The sequence below is a fragment of the Hyperolius riggenbachi genome, chromosome 5 (genome assembly GCF_040937935.1).
Source record: "Hyperolius riggenbachi isolate aHypRig1 chromosome 5, aHypRig1.pri, whole genome shotgun sequence".
Lineage (NCBI taxonomy): Eukaryota > Metazoa > Chordata > Amphibia > Anura > Hyperoliidae > Hyperolius > Hyperolius riggenbachi.
The window spans coordinates 145,301,624-145,317,052 of NC_090650.1; the positions used below are offsets into that span (position 1 = coordinate 145,301,624).

The 15,429-nt window shown below is 43.5% G+C and overlaps 1 long non-coding RNA gene across 2 annotated transcripts in view; it reads right to left on the reverse strand.

The window, feature by feature from the left end:
- Positions 1-15,429, reverse strand: part of LOC137518459 (uncharacterized) — a 260,370-nt gene that overhangs the window by 132,435 nt on the left and 112,506 nt on the right. The window contains exon 4 of one of the 2 annotated variants that reach the window (XR_011020824.1): positions 4,919-5,042. The exons of the other annotated variant lie outside the window; for it this stretch is intronic. This is a non-coding gene — a long non-coding RNA (uncharacterized lncRNA). Of the gene's footprint in view, positions 1-4,918; positions 5,043-15,429 lie in introns of those variants that run through there. 2 annotated transcript variants of the gene reach the window in all.

Sequence of the window (15,429 nt, forward strand, 5' to 3'; positions counted from 1 at the left end):
AGGTTGCCTAGGTTCTCCCCATTGCCAGTGGCCTCTACTCCGTTTCCAGCTCTGGAGGCCTGGCAAAAGTCATTTAAAAACATTTGGGGAATGGTAAAAAATAATCTAGAGAAGGCTTTTCAGAGTCAGAAAGGACAAGCTGACAAACGTTCCATAGAGTGGAAGTTTCAGCCAGGAGACTTGGTCTGGGTGTCCACTCGTCATTTGGCCCTAAAACAGCCTTCACCCAAGCTAGGACCCAGATTCGTGGGTCCTTTCCCTGTAACCAGGAAAATCAACAATGTTACTTATGCCATTGATCTTCCTGCCAGTTTGCGGGGTGTGAGATCATTCCATGTATCCCTGCTTAAGCCAGCAGTGCAGGTAGATTCCACTCCTCCTCCTCCTGTGATGGTGGATGACTAACCTGAGTATGAAGTGGAAAAGATTTTAGACTCACGTATTGTACAGAGCTCGGTACAATATTTGGTTCACTGGAAGGGTTATGGCATTGAGGAAAGAACTTGGGTACCTGAATGCCGCGTGCATGCGGATGAATTGAAGAGGGAGTTCCACGCCCTATATCCTGAGAAACCGGGTAGGAGCTGTCCGGAGTCCACTCCTCAGGAGGGGGGGGGGTACTGTGAGAAAACGCCGCCGCGTGCGCTCAAAGTAAGCCGGCTGTTTCCGCGTCCAACGCGGCGGTCTGCACGCGTGGGCCTACATCTGCTGGTATGGCCGAACGCGGAGAAACCGCCACATGCCTTGATAGCGGCGCGGTGGATTCCGCGTCCAGCGCGGCGGGTGGTGCGCAAGACATGTCTGGTGTGGCTGGGACTGATAGTCCACACAGGTTCAGAAGGACGCGCGCGTTGAGAGGCAGAACTTTTATGACAGCCAGAAGGGAGTCAGCTGACGATGCAACCAGTTCCCATTGCTCCAGCACTTAGGGGAGGTGCTGGAGAGCGCTGTGCTATATATACCGGGTGCTGGTCATTCACTGGTTGTCTGCCATTGTGATCACTACGTGGAAGCACTCAGACCTTATTGTCAGAATCTGTGTTATCATTTTGTTATACTTCAGACTAGTCCCAGGGTGTTGATGATTAAGGACCTCACACCCAAGATTAGGAATCTGTGTTATCATCCTGTTATATCTCAGACTAGTTCCAGGGTGTTGATGATCAAGGACCTCACATCCAAGATTAGGAATCTGTGTTATCATTTTGTTATACTTCATACTAGTTCCAGGGTGTTGATGATCAAGGACCTCACACCCCAGATTAGGGACTCGTGTTATCATTCTGTTACACTTCAGACTAGTTCCAGGGTGTTGATGATCACGGAGCTCACACCCAAGATTAGCCATTGTTTATTATCTGTTATGACCTTCTGTTTTTCTGACCACTCTTCTGTTCTCTGATTTGGTACTCCGCTATATCTGATACTCTGTTGCCAAACCCTGCTTGTCTTAAGGATTACCATATCAGCCTCCTGTCTTTGTACCTTGTATGTCAGTGTGTTGCCGACCTGGCTTGTCCGACCTTGAGAGCTATCTCCCCAGTTTAGGGATAGTTCACAGATCAGTCAGTGACATCCTTCTCTTGGTGTCACTCACGCTCTGGTCCTTCCCTCTCCCAGTCTGACTCCTCCCCACGGGAGAGTCTCAGGCTGCTGTAAGGTACTACTCCAGCAGTATTCCCTACTGTCTTGTACCTGTCCTCCTGGTATTGTTCTCAAAGTATTACTGTTGCACCAAACACTCATATCTCTCAGGGGTCCAGAGGTTAGTAATATATCTGATTATCGGTGATACTGCAGATCATCAATAATCAGGTATATATCTGTATTCTTGGTGATACTGCAGTTCACCAATAATCAGACGCTCTCTGTGTTACACCGAATGTTACACCAAGGTGACATGTGACATGATGAGATAGACATGTGTATGTACAGTGCCTAGCACACAAATAACTATGCCGTGTTCCTTTTTTTCTTTCTCTGCCTGAAAGAGTTAAATATCAGGTATGTAAATGGCTGACTCAGTCCTGACTCAGACAGGAAGTGACTACAGTGTGACCCTCACTGATAAGAAATTCTAACTATAAAACACTTCTAAACTATAAACCGCTTTCCTAGCAGAAAATGGCTTCTGAGAGCAGGAAAGAGATAAAAAAGGTCAATAGTTCATAAATTTTAGCTCTGGCATACATCAATGAATGTGTGATTGATCAAAAACAATAAAACAGTTACAACTTAAAAAGTAGATTTAAACATAAAATAAAACTGTGGAATATCGTATGTCATTTTTAGGAGAAGGAAGATAGATACAATCGTTTATTTCATTAGTTTATTTTCAATTTTCTCCAAAATTATAAGGTGTTTATGAAAAATTCTTATTTCAACATGTTCCTTAATATACATACCACATTTGGTTTGATATGTATGGGGGTTTGGCAATCAACCACGGAAATCAGCTTCATGGACTTCAATGCAAATTTGCGAAATGTCAAACATTTTGCAACAATTGCTGTGATTTTAAAAAAAAAAATTGTGGAAATGGTTTGGGCAGTTTCGCTCATCCCTAATCATCACTACCAAATAGGCCTAGAGCTGCTAACAGCTCTGCAAGCCCAGACCGACACATAGGATACCAAAAAAATCTATTAACCCTTCGCACACTCACATGCAAATGTTCAAACAATTGCATTCACAGATTCACTCATCCAGGCACAACTGTTATCCCTACAGCTAAATTAAAAGCCAGGGTTTTAGTTCACAGAAGAATGCATTCTTATGCTTAATCACCTATACTGCGCAGAAGTACCCAGGTAAACATAGGTGTCCTAACTCTGGCCCTGTAACATGCATAGTGCAGACATGCAAACACATTCATTGCATCAAACCTATCAATGGATTAGGAGCACACATCCTAACTTCCTCTCCTGGGAAAGACAGTGCATCTTACCAATCGCACAAGGGAGCTAATGTTATGTGTCCATGTGCACCATGCGAATACACCAGCATAAGCTGTCTGCATGCTGACAAACATACAGGGGAAGGGGGGAGTGCACCGAATTGGACCCTAGCCACAGGGGTCAATGATAAGAATAAACATACATATATCCAGGCACATCGCCTCTAGTTAGGACATTAAATAAATTATTATTAGGGAAAGGGAGGTGCTGAAGGGGGTGTGGCTAGAAAACAGCAAAAATCTATTAACCCTTTGCACACTCACATGCAAATGTTCAAACAATTGCATTCACAGATTCACTCATCCAGGCACAACTGTTATCCCTACAGCTAAATTAAAAGCCAGGGTTTTAGTTCACAGAAGAATGCATTCTTATGCTTAATCACCTATACTGCGCAGAAGTACCCAGGTAAACATAGGTGTCCTAACTCTGGCCCTGTAACATGCATAGTGCAGACATGCAAACACATTCATTGCATCAAACTTATCAATGGATTAGGAGCACACATCCTAACTTCCTCTCCTGGGAAAGACAGTGCATCTTACCAATCGCACAAGGGAGCTAATGTTATGTGTCCGCATGGTGCACATGGACACATAACATTAGCTGCCTTGTCTTTCCCAGGAGAGGAAGTTAGGATGTGTGCTCCTAATCCATTGATAGGTTTGATGCAATGAATGTGTTTGCATGTCTGCACTATGCATGTTACAGGGCCAGAGTTAGGACACCTATGTTTACCTGGGTACTTCTGCGCAGTATAGGTGATTAAGCATAAGAATGCATTCTTCTGTGAACTAAAACCCTGGCATTTAATTTAGCTGTAGGGATAACAGTTGTGCCTGGATGAGTGAATCTGTGAATGCAATTGTTTGAACATTTGCATGTGAGTGTGCGAAGGGTTAATAGATTTTTGCTGTTTTCTAGCCACACCCCCTTCAGCACCTCCCTTTCCCTAATAATAATTTATTTAATGTCCTAACTAGAGGCGATGTGCCTGGATATATGTATGTTGACACATAGGATACCCTGAAGAAGCTCCAGCCAAACAAAGTGAGTTTTCACTTGGGAAACAATATTCTTTGACTGAACTGATCTCAAAGTAACTAAGCTGAGGCATAATTAAAGAGGAACTTCAGCCTAAACAAACATACTGTCATTAAGTTACATTAGTTATGTTAATTAAAATAGATAGGTAATATAATCTCTTACCCACCCTGTTTTAAAAGAACAGGCAAATGTTTGATTTCATGAGAGCAGCCATCTTTTTGCTTGAAAGGAGGTGACAGGCAGCATGAGACGCAGTTCTAACTGTCCTGTGTGCTGATCACCCCTACCAGTTGCTAGGCAACGTGAACAACAACATAGGAAATACCATCATGCTTTGCACAGCATCAAGAGAAAAAAAGCTTGGGCAGTTTTCTTTGATGGGTGGAGCTTAGCTAAAAATACAGCAAAAAATGATGCTTTGGTACGAAAAACAAAGTTCTGATGCTGTTAAAGAAACACCAAGCCTTTTCAATTCTGCTGAGTAGATTTTTAGTCCGGAGGTTCACTTTAAGAAGCACTACTGAAAAACCAGCATAGTCCTCCATTAAGGTGTAGAAACCTGGAGTAATTGATATGTTTTGATAAAGCCTTGCTGACCAATTCTAAATCATCCCCATCATCCCCATTTTTTACTGGACAAGATCACTTACTTCTAACTAGAAAGGTAGCCAAGTTATTTTCAAAGGGGTACATGAGATTTACTGTAAATGTGTGCAAAATTGTGTAGTGGAAATAATATCGGATGTACAATATATTTGTATTTATATATGTTAGGGTTCTATAGGCCAAATCTTGCTACAGATTCGCTGGAAGCCTATATGCGATGTCTATACAATCTTCATTTTTAGTACTTTAATTGAGATTAAAGTATGAATAACTGCAAAACAAAGGTATTTTTTTTTAAATACTTGCTGCTTCATCATCAATATTCAGTGTTACTAGTTCCATCTGGAATATGAAATGTAGATGTGTAGCTGCTCAGTTTCTCCTGCTAAGTGATGTCTGACTGTCTGGGACATTCTTGTTGTGAAGTAGACACTAAAAAACAATTAGCAGAAGAAAATACATGCAGATGGTGAGTAAATGGCATAATGGCATTCCTTAATGAACTCGTGTTTTAAAATTCACTTCCGTACAACGTCAATGGTTTTCAAAAGCTGCTTAAATTAACACACACACACACACACACACACACACACACACACACACACACACATACATACATACATATATACATATATACATATATATATTATATATAATATATATGACAACATCTTCCATAGTGCTGTAAATAGTATTAAGCACAAACGCTGGTTCGCACGACAGTCAGGGGCCCCAGTCTCTCTCACTGGCGGGGGCCCCTAAACCACCATGCAATACCTAGAGGGAAATGCGGGCGAGCTCTGGACCTCTCATTTCCAGGGACTTCACCCCCATCACCTTTAAACAGAATGCTAACTGCAACACACACAATTGCCCACTACCAGTTCAAGCAAATTCCTACCTTTATCTCGTCAGCAGGCCCCAGTCAGCCAATCAGGTGTACGGTCATACACCCTTTGCCTGCCATACCAAATCTAGCAGGAATTGCATAAATTAGCATTCAGGTGGGAGGCTTCGGTTGGATGTAATCGTTGATTACATCTTTTACAGGGACCGCCGCGTGTAGGCATCTCCCACACAGTCCCCTCCCCAACCACACACATGTCAACCGCATCCTGGAAGCTGAAAAGGGTGTATGACCGTACACCTGATTGGCTGACTGGCGCCTGCTGACCAGATAAAGATAGGAATTTGCTTGAACTGGTAGTGAGCAATTGTGTGTGTTGCAGTTAGCATTCAGTTTAGAGGTGATGGGGGTGAAATCCCTGGAAGTGAGAGGTCCAGGGCTCGCCCGCATTTCCCTCTAGGTATCGCATGGTGGTTTAGGGGCCCCGCCAGTGAGAGAGACTGGGGCCCCTGACTGTCGTGTGAACCAGCGTTTGTGATTTTAATTTCGTTTTTGCAGCTTCCAGGATGCGGGTTGACAGGTGAGTGGTTAGGAAAGGGACTGTGTGGGAGATGCCTACACGTGGCGGTCCCTGTCAAAGATGTAATGAGCGATTACGTCCAACCGAAGCCTCCCACCTGAATGCAAATGTATGCAATTCCTGCTAGATTTGGTATGGCAGGCAAAGGGTGTATGACCGTACACCTGATTGGCTGACTAGCGCCTGCTGACCAGATAAAGGTAGAAATTTGCTTGAACTGGTAGTGAGCAATTGTGTGTGTTGCAGTTAGCATTCAGTTTAGAGGTGATGGGGGAGAAGTCCCTGGAAGTGAGAGGTCTAGGGCGCGCCCGCATTTCCCTCTAGGTATCGCATGGTGGTTTAGGGGCCCCCGCCAGTGAGAGAGACTGGGGCTCCTGACTGTCATGTGAACCAGCGTTTGTGATTTTAATTTCTTTTTTGCTGCTTCCAGGATGCGGGTGACAGGTGAGTGGTTAGGGAGGGGACTGTGTGGGAGATGCCTACACGCGGCGGTCCCTGTAAAATATGTAATCAACGATTATGTCCAACCGAAGCCTCCCACCTGAATGCTAATTTATGCAATTCCTGCTAGATTTGGTATGGCAGGCAAAGTGTGTATGACCGTACACCTGATTGGCTGACTGGCGCCTGCTGACCAGATAAAGGTAGGAATTTGCTTAAACTGGTAGTGAGCAATTGTGTGTGTTGCAATAGTATAAAGCAGACAATAGGGAAAACCACAGATACATGAGTAGTTCAACCAGCCCCGTTTCCAGGGGCAGGCGAGGTGGGTACCCACCCAGAGCGCAGTGAGTGCGGGGGGCGCAGTGATGGAGGGGGGAGTCACAGCCACACTGGAACTTAGCTGTGGGGAGGGGGCTGACTTCTACCTCCCTCTCCCCAGGGCCCCGCTTCATACTCCCCCCTCCGCTGCAGAGTAGGTGCAGTGGGTAGCCTCTTGGAAGAAGTAACTCGCCTCCTTCCCGGCTCCAAGCGCCGATCACTTGAGCTGGTTCCTCTGTCTGCACTGCAGTTCTGCTTAGCTTACTCTCTGTAATTCCTGATTAGCAGGAAGTACTAACAGAAAAGGATCCCAGAGAGCACAGCGTATATGTCAAACTGTAGGTTAATTAAATCTCAAACTGTGCGTATCTAGAGATATGAATAAGTAGTATGCGCAAAACAAGAGAGAAGAATCTCACAATGCACCAGTGGGTGAAAATACAAAATATATCATCTTTATTACACGTAAATGATAGTGAATGAAATCACAAACAATAATAATGGAATACACAACAAGGGGAACAAGATAAAATTAGGGTTGGGCTGCTAAAAATCGGAGTGGTTAGAGCCAGCAAAAGATAGGGAGTAATTGTAATGAATAATTAAGATTAAGTAATATTAATGCTTAAAAACAATAGTCTCTAGCAGTATATAGTATAGTTAGCCCAAATGCAAAAAAATATGCTAAAAAAATATATATATAAATAAATAATGTTGTACCTAAAAACTGAATACAAAGGTTGTGGGCAATACAGATATGCTACGTGCATGATCCACACATTGTAAGAATAGGAATCACCATAAATAGATTATTTTATTCTTGAAAACACTTGTAATCCTAAAAAAACATAAGTGTCTACAATAGATCATCAAGAATGTGCATAGTGTGAACTAAGACAATTAAATGAACATAGTACATGGGACCAACACTTGTCCCTACATTTACAATCCAAATGGACACTGTGTGTATCGCCTACAGTATGTCTAATATGCATCAAAGCCTGTAAAGGATCTGAGCACCAGTTGGTGGAAAAAACAAAGAGTGCAAAATGCCAAATACCTGCTCTCCCGCAGTGCTCCAGACCACCACAGGGGGGGAGCATGGAGGGGAGCCCCCAGGGAGAAGAAGGAGGGCTGACATCTCCCTCCCTCTTCCGGGGCTGAGGAGGTGTGGCTTAGTCTCAGTGTGGCTGCGGCTCCTCCCTCCATCACCTATACGGGGCACCTATACCTAGCTAGCCTATGCTGGCTGCACCTATACCTAGCTAACCTATACTGGGGGCACCTATACCTAGTTAACCTATACTGATTGCACCTATACCTAGCTAATCTATACTTCGGGCACCTATACCTAGCTAACCAATACTGGGGGCACCTATACCTAGCTGGTTACCTATACTGGGGGCACCTATGTCTGGCTACCTATACTGGAGGCATCTATCTAGCTATCTCTGCTGGAGGCACCCATACTTGACTATTTATATTGAGGGCATGGTGTAGGTTCGCCAGTTCACCGGGGGGGGGGGGGATTTCTACACCCTCCCCCTGTGTGCAATTTAGCCCAGAAACTGCCCTAAGTTCCACACATCATATAAAACATCACAAATACTGATACAACTGGCAGTGGCTATCAACTGGCCCGTCGCTGAGATATAAACTGAGCTGCTGTGTGGGACCGGATGATCGTTTTGTCCCGGCGCGGGCACAGGTTGGCTGCAGGGTGCTGGTTGAAGCCCCAGGTAAGTGAAACTCTTTTTTTCACGATTGCTTTAGGTTTCCTTTAATCATCTCCAGAGCATTCCGCAAGCTCTGGGTATCACCTCATGGTCTTCATACTGTGGTGCTTCCTGCTTGTCTGGCATGAGTTGCAGAGCTATAAGGGATTATATGCATATGTGAAGGCACTTACGTGGCTTAAAGTGGACCCAAATTAAAAATACAAGATTTCAGAAATAAAATCTATTTTCTAAATTATAATAATAAATAGCAGCCTTTTTTTCAGCTGCATGATGACAAATATAAAATATTTTACATTTATTGGAGGAACCCCTCCCTTCCTTTCAAATTGCCGGGATTTTTCCGGCAAACTGGTGGAGTAGATGGTGTCCGGCAATGGAGGAATTGCTAATGGCTGCCCCCAGTATAATCCTAGCTATGAAAAGAGAAGGGTGAAAAGCATGCACTGAAATGATCATAGGTTTGAAGGAGTGTTTATTTATCTTTGTATGTGTCAGAGTGGTGCAACTAAATATTTTTATTTAAAAAAATGTTTGGTTTGGGTCCGCTTTAAAGAGCCTACTATTGGTCATTACCTTCCTGGCTGTGCTGAAAGGACACCTGAACTGAGCGTCATTGTTAACAACCGCATTATGCAGTAACTAGTAACCTTAGCCCGTCAAGTTGCACCCATGACCTCCACAGATCAAATGCAGCCATGATACCCACATATCAAATGCAGCAATGACTCCAACATACAAAATGTCACCATGACACATACATCAGCCACATATCAAATGCAGCAATGACCCCCATATATCAAAAGCATTAATAATTACCCTCAAACATTGAAGTCAGTGAACTAGTGTCAGTGATAAGTGTGCCACTATGCACCTCCTGGGTATCTTTGCATGCAGGCACAGTAACTATCAAGGTCCTTGGGCTGAATAAATCCACATACCATCCCAGATTATTGGTGCACAGTGCACTTGATTTGCATCTTTCTTCTCTTGTTTTCCATCGGCTTCTCTCCTTCTCCTGAGGCTCCGTGCTCTCGTCTTCTCTCCCGCTTTATCACTTGTGCGCTCCATCTCTTCTCCCTTGCTATCACATGTAGTTGCCGCTGCCTTCCTATTCAAAAGCAAAGCCGGTCAATCGCAGCTTGGTGATGCGCTGTGGCTAAGATAAACCCGCTGGCTGCAGCTAAGATCAATCCGCTGGTTGCAACAGCAGTGGACTGGGACTACTTTGTCCCACAAACATGAGGAAGTGGGACTATTTTTCCTCCTTGACCTTTCAGCAGCTTTTGACACAGTAGAACATCCCCTACTCCTCCAGTCCCTCCAGTCCATGGGCATTCACGATCTCGCACTGTCCTGGCTTTCATCCTATCTCTCCAACCGCTCCTTCACGACCGCCTTCAATGAGTCCTCGTCCACCCCCAACCACCTCTCGGTGGGATTCCCCCAAGGTTTGGTCCTTGGCCCCCTACTGTTCACCCTATACACATCCTCCATTGGCAATGTTATCTCCTCCATGGGTTTTACCTATCATCTGTATGCAGATGGTACCCAGGTCTACCTCCACACCCCTGACATATCCACCACTACCATGGACAAGGTTTCCTCCTGCCTATCAGCCATCTCCTCCTGGATGTCTGCTAGGTTCCTGAAACTAAATCTAGACAAAACGGAATTTATGATCTTCCCACCCCGGCCATCCATGAACCTCCCAGATGTGCATGTCACTGTTAACCGCACTATCATTCGCCCTACCTCTCAAGCCCGCTGTCTGGGTGTCACCCTGGACTCCACACTCTCCTTCACTCCCCACATCCAAAACTTCACAAAGTCCTGCAACTTCCACCTTCATAACATCTGTAAGATTCGCCCTTTCCTGACCTCTGCCACCACCAAACTCCTCATCGATGCCCTCATAATTTCCCGCCTTGACTACTGCAATGCCCTGCTGTCTGGTCACCCTATGGCCCGAACAGCCCCACTGCAGTCCATCATGAATGCGGCAGCAAGAATTATCCACTGCTCCCATCGCTCCACCATGGCGGATCCCCTCCTTGAATCCCTCCACTGGCTTCCTATCCAGTCCAGAATCAGATTCAAGATACTGTGTCTGACCTACAAATCTGTCCACAAAACCTGTCCAACCTACATTTCCGATCTTACTCAGAGGTACACACCTAGCCGCTCACTCCGCTCTTCCAATGAACTTTGCCTAACCGCCCCCCGCATCACCCAGTCCCATGCACGTCTCCAGGACTTTTTAAGAGCTGCTTTAACACTATGGAACTCCCTAACTCCACTCATTAGGGCAGCCCCCTCCTTCAACATCTTCAAGAAAGCCCGCAAAACTCATCTTTTCACTCTGGCCTACTACCCCTCACAAGTGCTCTAAACCCACAGCTGAATTCTGGTCCCCTACCTTTCGTGCCCTTACCTCTCCCTCTAGATTGTAAGCCATTGGGCAGGGTCCTCCTCCTTTTGTGTCCTACCTGATCATGCACCTCCATTACTGTGAACCCATGCTATGCATCTATGTGAACCTAACATGCCTAATCTCCATGCTCTCGTCCAGTGACTGACTAAGCATTACCTTGTACTCATACTGTGCTGCATGATCTGGTCTTTCTTGTATTCATGTATTGTCATTTTGCTGTATGTCACCCCTAAATATTGTCTGTAACCTAAACTAATGTCCAGCGCTGCGTAATATGTTGGCACTTTATAAATACAATAAATAAATACATATTTTGGCCCGCAAAAGTAACAAAATGCTGCAGAACCCCTGAAGGTTTCCCACGGAATCCTAGGGTTCTGCGGTACTCCGGTTGAGAATGGCTATCATAGAGGATGCACTGCATGTAGAGCATTGAGTTACTGCTCTCCATTAGATTGCACCAAACCAAACACATTATGAATGATGTATAGGTTAAACATTGTGACTTTCCACATAACAGTAGTGCGGCTTTCCACATAACAATGCATCTGTTACGTCGCACTGCAACAGTGCCTTTTACTATACACAAACTTTGCAGATTCTCCTCTGTTTTCAATAAAGATAGTTTGGGGGTTCTTTAAAAACCTTATAAGTCTATACTGTTAGTATCAGGTCTCTTTCAGCTGGGAGGCTGAACTGCACACTTGCTAGGCAGTTCAGCATCCCATCTGCCACCATTTTGGTTTAATTTAAATGCAGTCCAAAGGCCATGGTTGTAACACCAAGCATGTCTGGGCTAGACACTTGTTGGCATTACCTGGCAGCAGAAAACCGTGACATGTTGTGTCTGAACACAGCTTCTGCCACACTCAGATGTGACTCAACAGGGGAAGCTTCTTGACCAGAGCACTAACAAGTGCCGATGCAGGAGAGCAGTTGACAGGTGGTGAATTCACCGCCTGTCAGCTGCCTGTCTGATGGAGGCCTTATTGACAGAATGCAAAAAAGGACTGTGGAAGCAAAGAGGTTTGACAAAACAAACAGTTTGGGCTTTATTCACAAACCCGTGCTAACTGTTAGCACGGGCATGCTAAACAGTTAGCACGTGAAGGTGTCGCTCGTGGACTTTTTGCGCGCAAAGTGCCACGATCGCGCGATAGCGGACATTTGCGCGCGATAACGCTGACTTTTCTATGCAAAATTCTGCATTATCGCGCGCAAATGTCCGCGACCGCGGCACTTTAGTGCGCAAAAGTCCGGCGAACGGCACTTCATGTGCTAACTTTAGCATGCCCGTGCTAACAGTTAGCACGGGTTTGTGAATCAAGCCCTTTGTCTCAGTACTATGGAACTTACTAATGTTATTTGGGACTGTACTTCATGTGAGAATATAACGCTCAGTCTAGTTTGACAGATTGTAAAACAAACGAAGTACAGGGATAAGCCAAGTGAAATGCTAAATGATAGTGCCAGGAGTTAGGCTAAATTAAACTTACCCGGTGTAGTATAAAGCCAGATATTGAGCTCCTCTAATGCACTAATCATGGCCATTTTCTATATAATGTTGGTAGTCTGATTTAGTAAACCACTTTGCCTGGTCCCTTGGAGTGTACTATAACACTTGTACTACCAAGAAACAGGTTAAATTAATACTTTGTATCTTCTAAGGCCTCTTGCACACTGCAAGAGATTCAGATTCAGATTCCGCTTTTTAATCAGTTTTTACATCCGATTCCGATTCCGATTTTCCGTGTGCAAGGAGCAAACTGCAAATCAGAATCTGAATCGGATGTAAAAACTGATTAAAAAGCGGAATCTGAATCGGAATCGCGTGCAGTGTGCAAGAGGCCTGACTGTGTCATTTTTTAGAACAGTTTAAGAATTCTAAGAAAAATGTGTTTTCAATTTTTCTTTGAATTTTCAAAATCAACTATCTCAAAAACTACTAAGAAAATGTCCTTTTTTGTCTTATTTCCACTAATACCCTTAACATAGGTAGCAATTTTGGTGATGATAGCATGTATGAAGGCATTGCTATTAATCGCTAAAGTCGGCATGAAATTACATGAAAATTACACTAAATTATGGTTCCTGATTAAGTTTATGTACAAAATTAATTACAATTTTTCCTGTAATTTTGCATTATGATTTCACATAGTAATTGCGAATTGCATGTGTGGCGTAAGTAACCCCCACATCTAATCCACAGAAGTAAGGATGAGTCCCTTGACTATGATATGTACATGGGCTTTAGGGGAGAGCGACAGGCTTTGCATGCCGTCTTGTCCAGAGTCCCCTGTGGGTTGGTATGGCTCAAGGTAACGAGCCCCATGTGGTCTGAACTGTGAATTTTGGCTAGATCAGCCTGCATGGGTGACAAGAAGCTTGGGACAGGGGTTCTCATATTGTCCACTTTTAAAGATGTATAAAATGCATAACAAGTCAACATGTTATTAAGAAAACTGCAACATTCTGTAATTTACCAGGTTTACAAAACAAAAACATTAACATTGATTTTCTCAAAAACGACTTCATCAGTGTTTACCAAAACCTCTTCTCAGAATCCAGTCTTAGTCCATGCAGGGCTGGGTCGAGGCAGAGACAAGAGAGGCTCCAGTCTCAGGGTGCAGTGTAGGAGGGGGTGCTAAACTCACTCAGCTATCATTCCCTGGATGTGTTTGAAGCAGAAATAAATAAGAAAAGGGGCTACATGGCAGTGACTGCAAGCTAAATAAGAAGAGATTAAGGTGTTGGTGCCCCTGGGGCACTTCTTAGTCTAATAGCAATCAGTGTGTGATGGCTGGGGTGGGAGGGATGGAAGGGCGCACATTGGTGTCTTAGCATTGGGTGCTGGATGACCTTGTCCCGGCTGTGAGGGCATTTTTTGCAGGGGACCTCACATATGCACAAAAGATGTAATTAGTGTCTCAGCTATATGGATTAAAAAGGACCTAAATTAAAAATACAAGATTTCAGAAATAAAATCTATTTTCTAAATTATAATAATAAATTGCAGCCTTTTTTCAGCTGCATGATGACAAATATAAAATATTTTACATTTATTGGAGGAACCCCTCCCTTCCTTTCAAATTGCCGGGATTTTTCCGGCAAACTGGTGGAGTAGATGGTGTCCGGCAATGGAGGAATTGCTAATGGCTGCCCCCAGTATAACCCTAGCTATGAAAAGAGAAGGGTGAAAAGCATGCACTGAAATGATCATAGGTTTGAAGGAGTGTTTATTTATCTTTGGATGTGTCAGAGTGGTGCAACTAAATATTTTTAATTAAAAAAATGTTTGGTTTGGGTCCGCTTTAACTAACTGTGTAGATTTCCCCAAAACACGACCTGTTGATGGGTCTTTTTGACTTGTTCTCTCTATTCTTTTATTCTCCCTACCTTATCTAGCAAATTTTGTGATGATAGACTGTATGGGGGCATTTTATTAACCACAGAAGTTGACACCATTGACTACAATGCAACGCAAGTTCGCAAAATTTTGCTGAACTGTTGGAAGTTTGAGGAAATCTTCACAAGCATGTCAGAGACTATTTTGCTCATCTCTATTATATAACAAGCTTAGGTTTGGAGGAACCTCAGATTGCAATACAAGGTTGTTTGGCAACGTAGCAGCTTGCAGGTTCCTGTCTTTTTTGCCGGCCACTTCTGAGGTTAAATCACACGTCCTTTAAACTCTTCATTTGTCTTTACTGTTCCAATTCTCTTTGCTTTTAAAATTCACATTTATGCATCTACAAATTTATTATGGTTTAAAAGACCAACACTGCTAATAAACAGAGCACTGCTTCTAGGGCTATTGATGAGTTCTGACAATTTAACAAATGAATGGTTGAAAGGAAGTGTTTAAGACAGCTAGCTCTTAGATTGATTTTCCATTAATGCTGAGGAATACTGCTCAGTGACAGAAGATTCAAAATAAGTCATTTTTTCATCTCTCCTATTTCTGATTTCTTTTCATCATAGATTTATGGTTCCACAAAGACTTGTTTTGGTTTCAGGCTTTATCAGCAGAGCAAAGGGAAGTCTAGACTGGTGCAATGGAAAATAAATTATTTTCACCAATAAAAGATTGTATATGTGGTACTATAATATTCTTATTAAACTTTTGAAGTAAGTTGGTATGAGCATTCTTATTCGTGTTTAGCTTCAATAATAAAGTGTTTTCTGAAAATTTGGCTTTCTCATATCCCCCAATGCACAGTTAGCTCTTTATAATACATGATGAGTTCTATGTCATTCAGGGACGCATTCCTATACTGGTTTTAGTTGACCTATACCCAGGAGTCCAACTTTGTACGTATTTCTAGGCAGTAGTAACAGTGGTTATTCAGACATTTTCTTTACCATCTGCAGTAGCAAGTAGCAAGAAAAAGCATGTGAACCCTTTGGAATTATATGCACTTCTGCACAAATTGGTCATAAAATTTCATCTGATATTCATC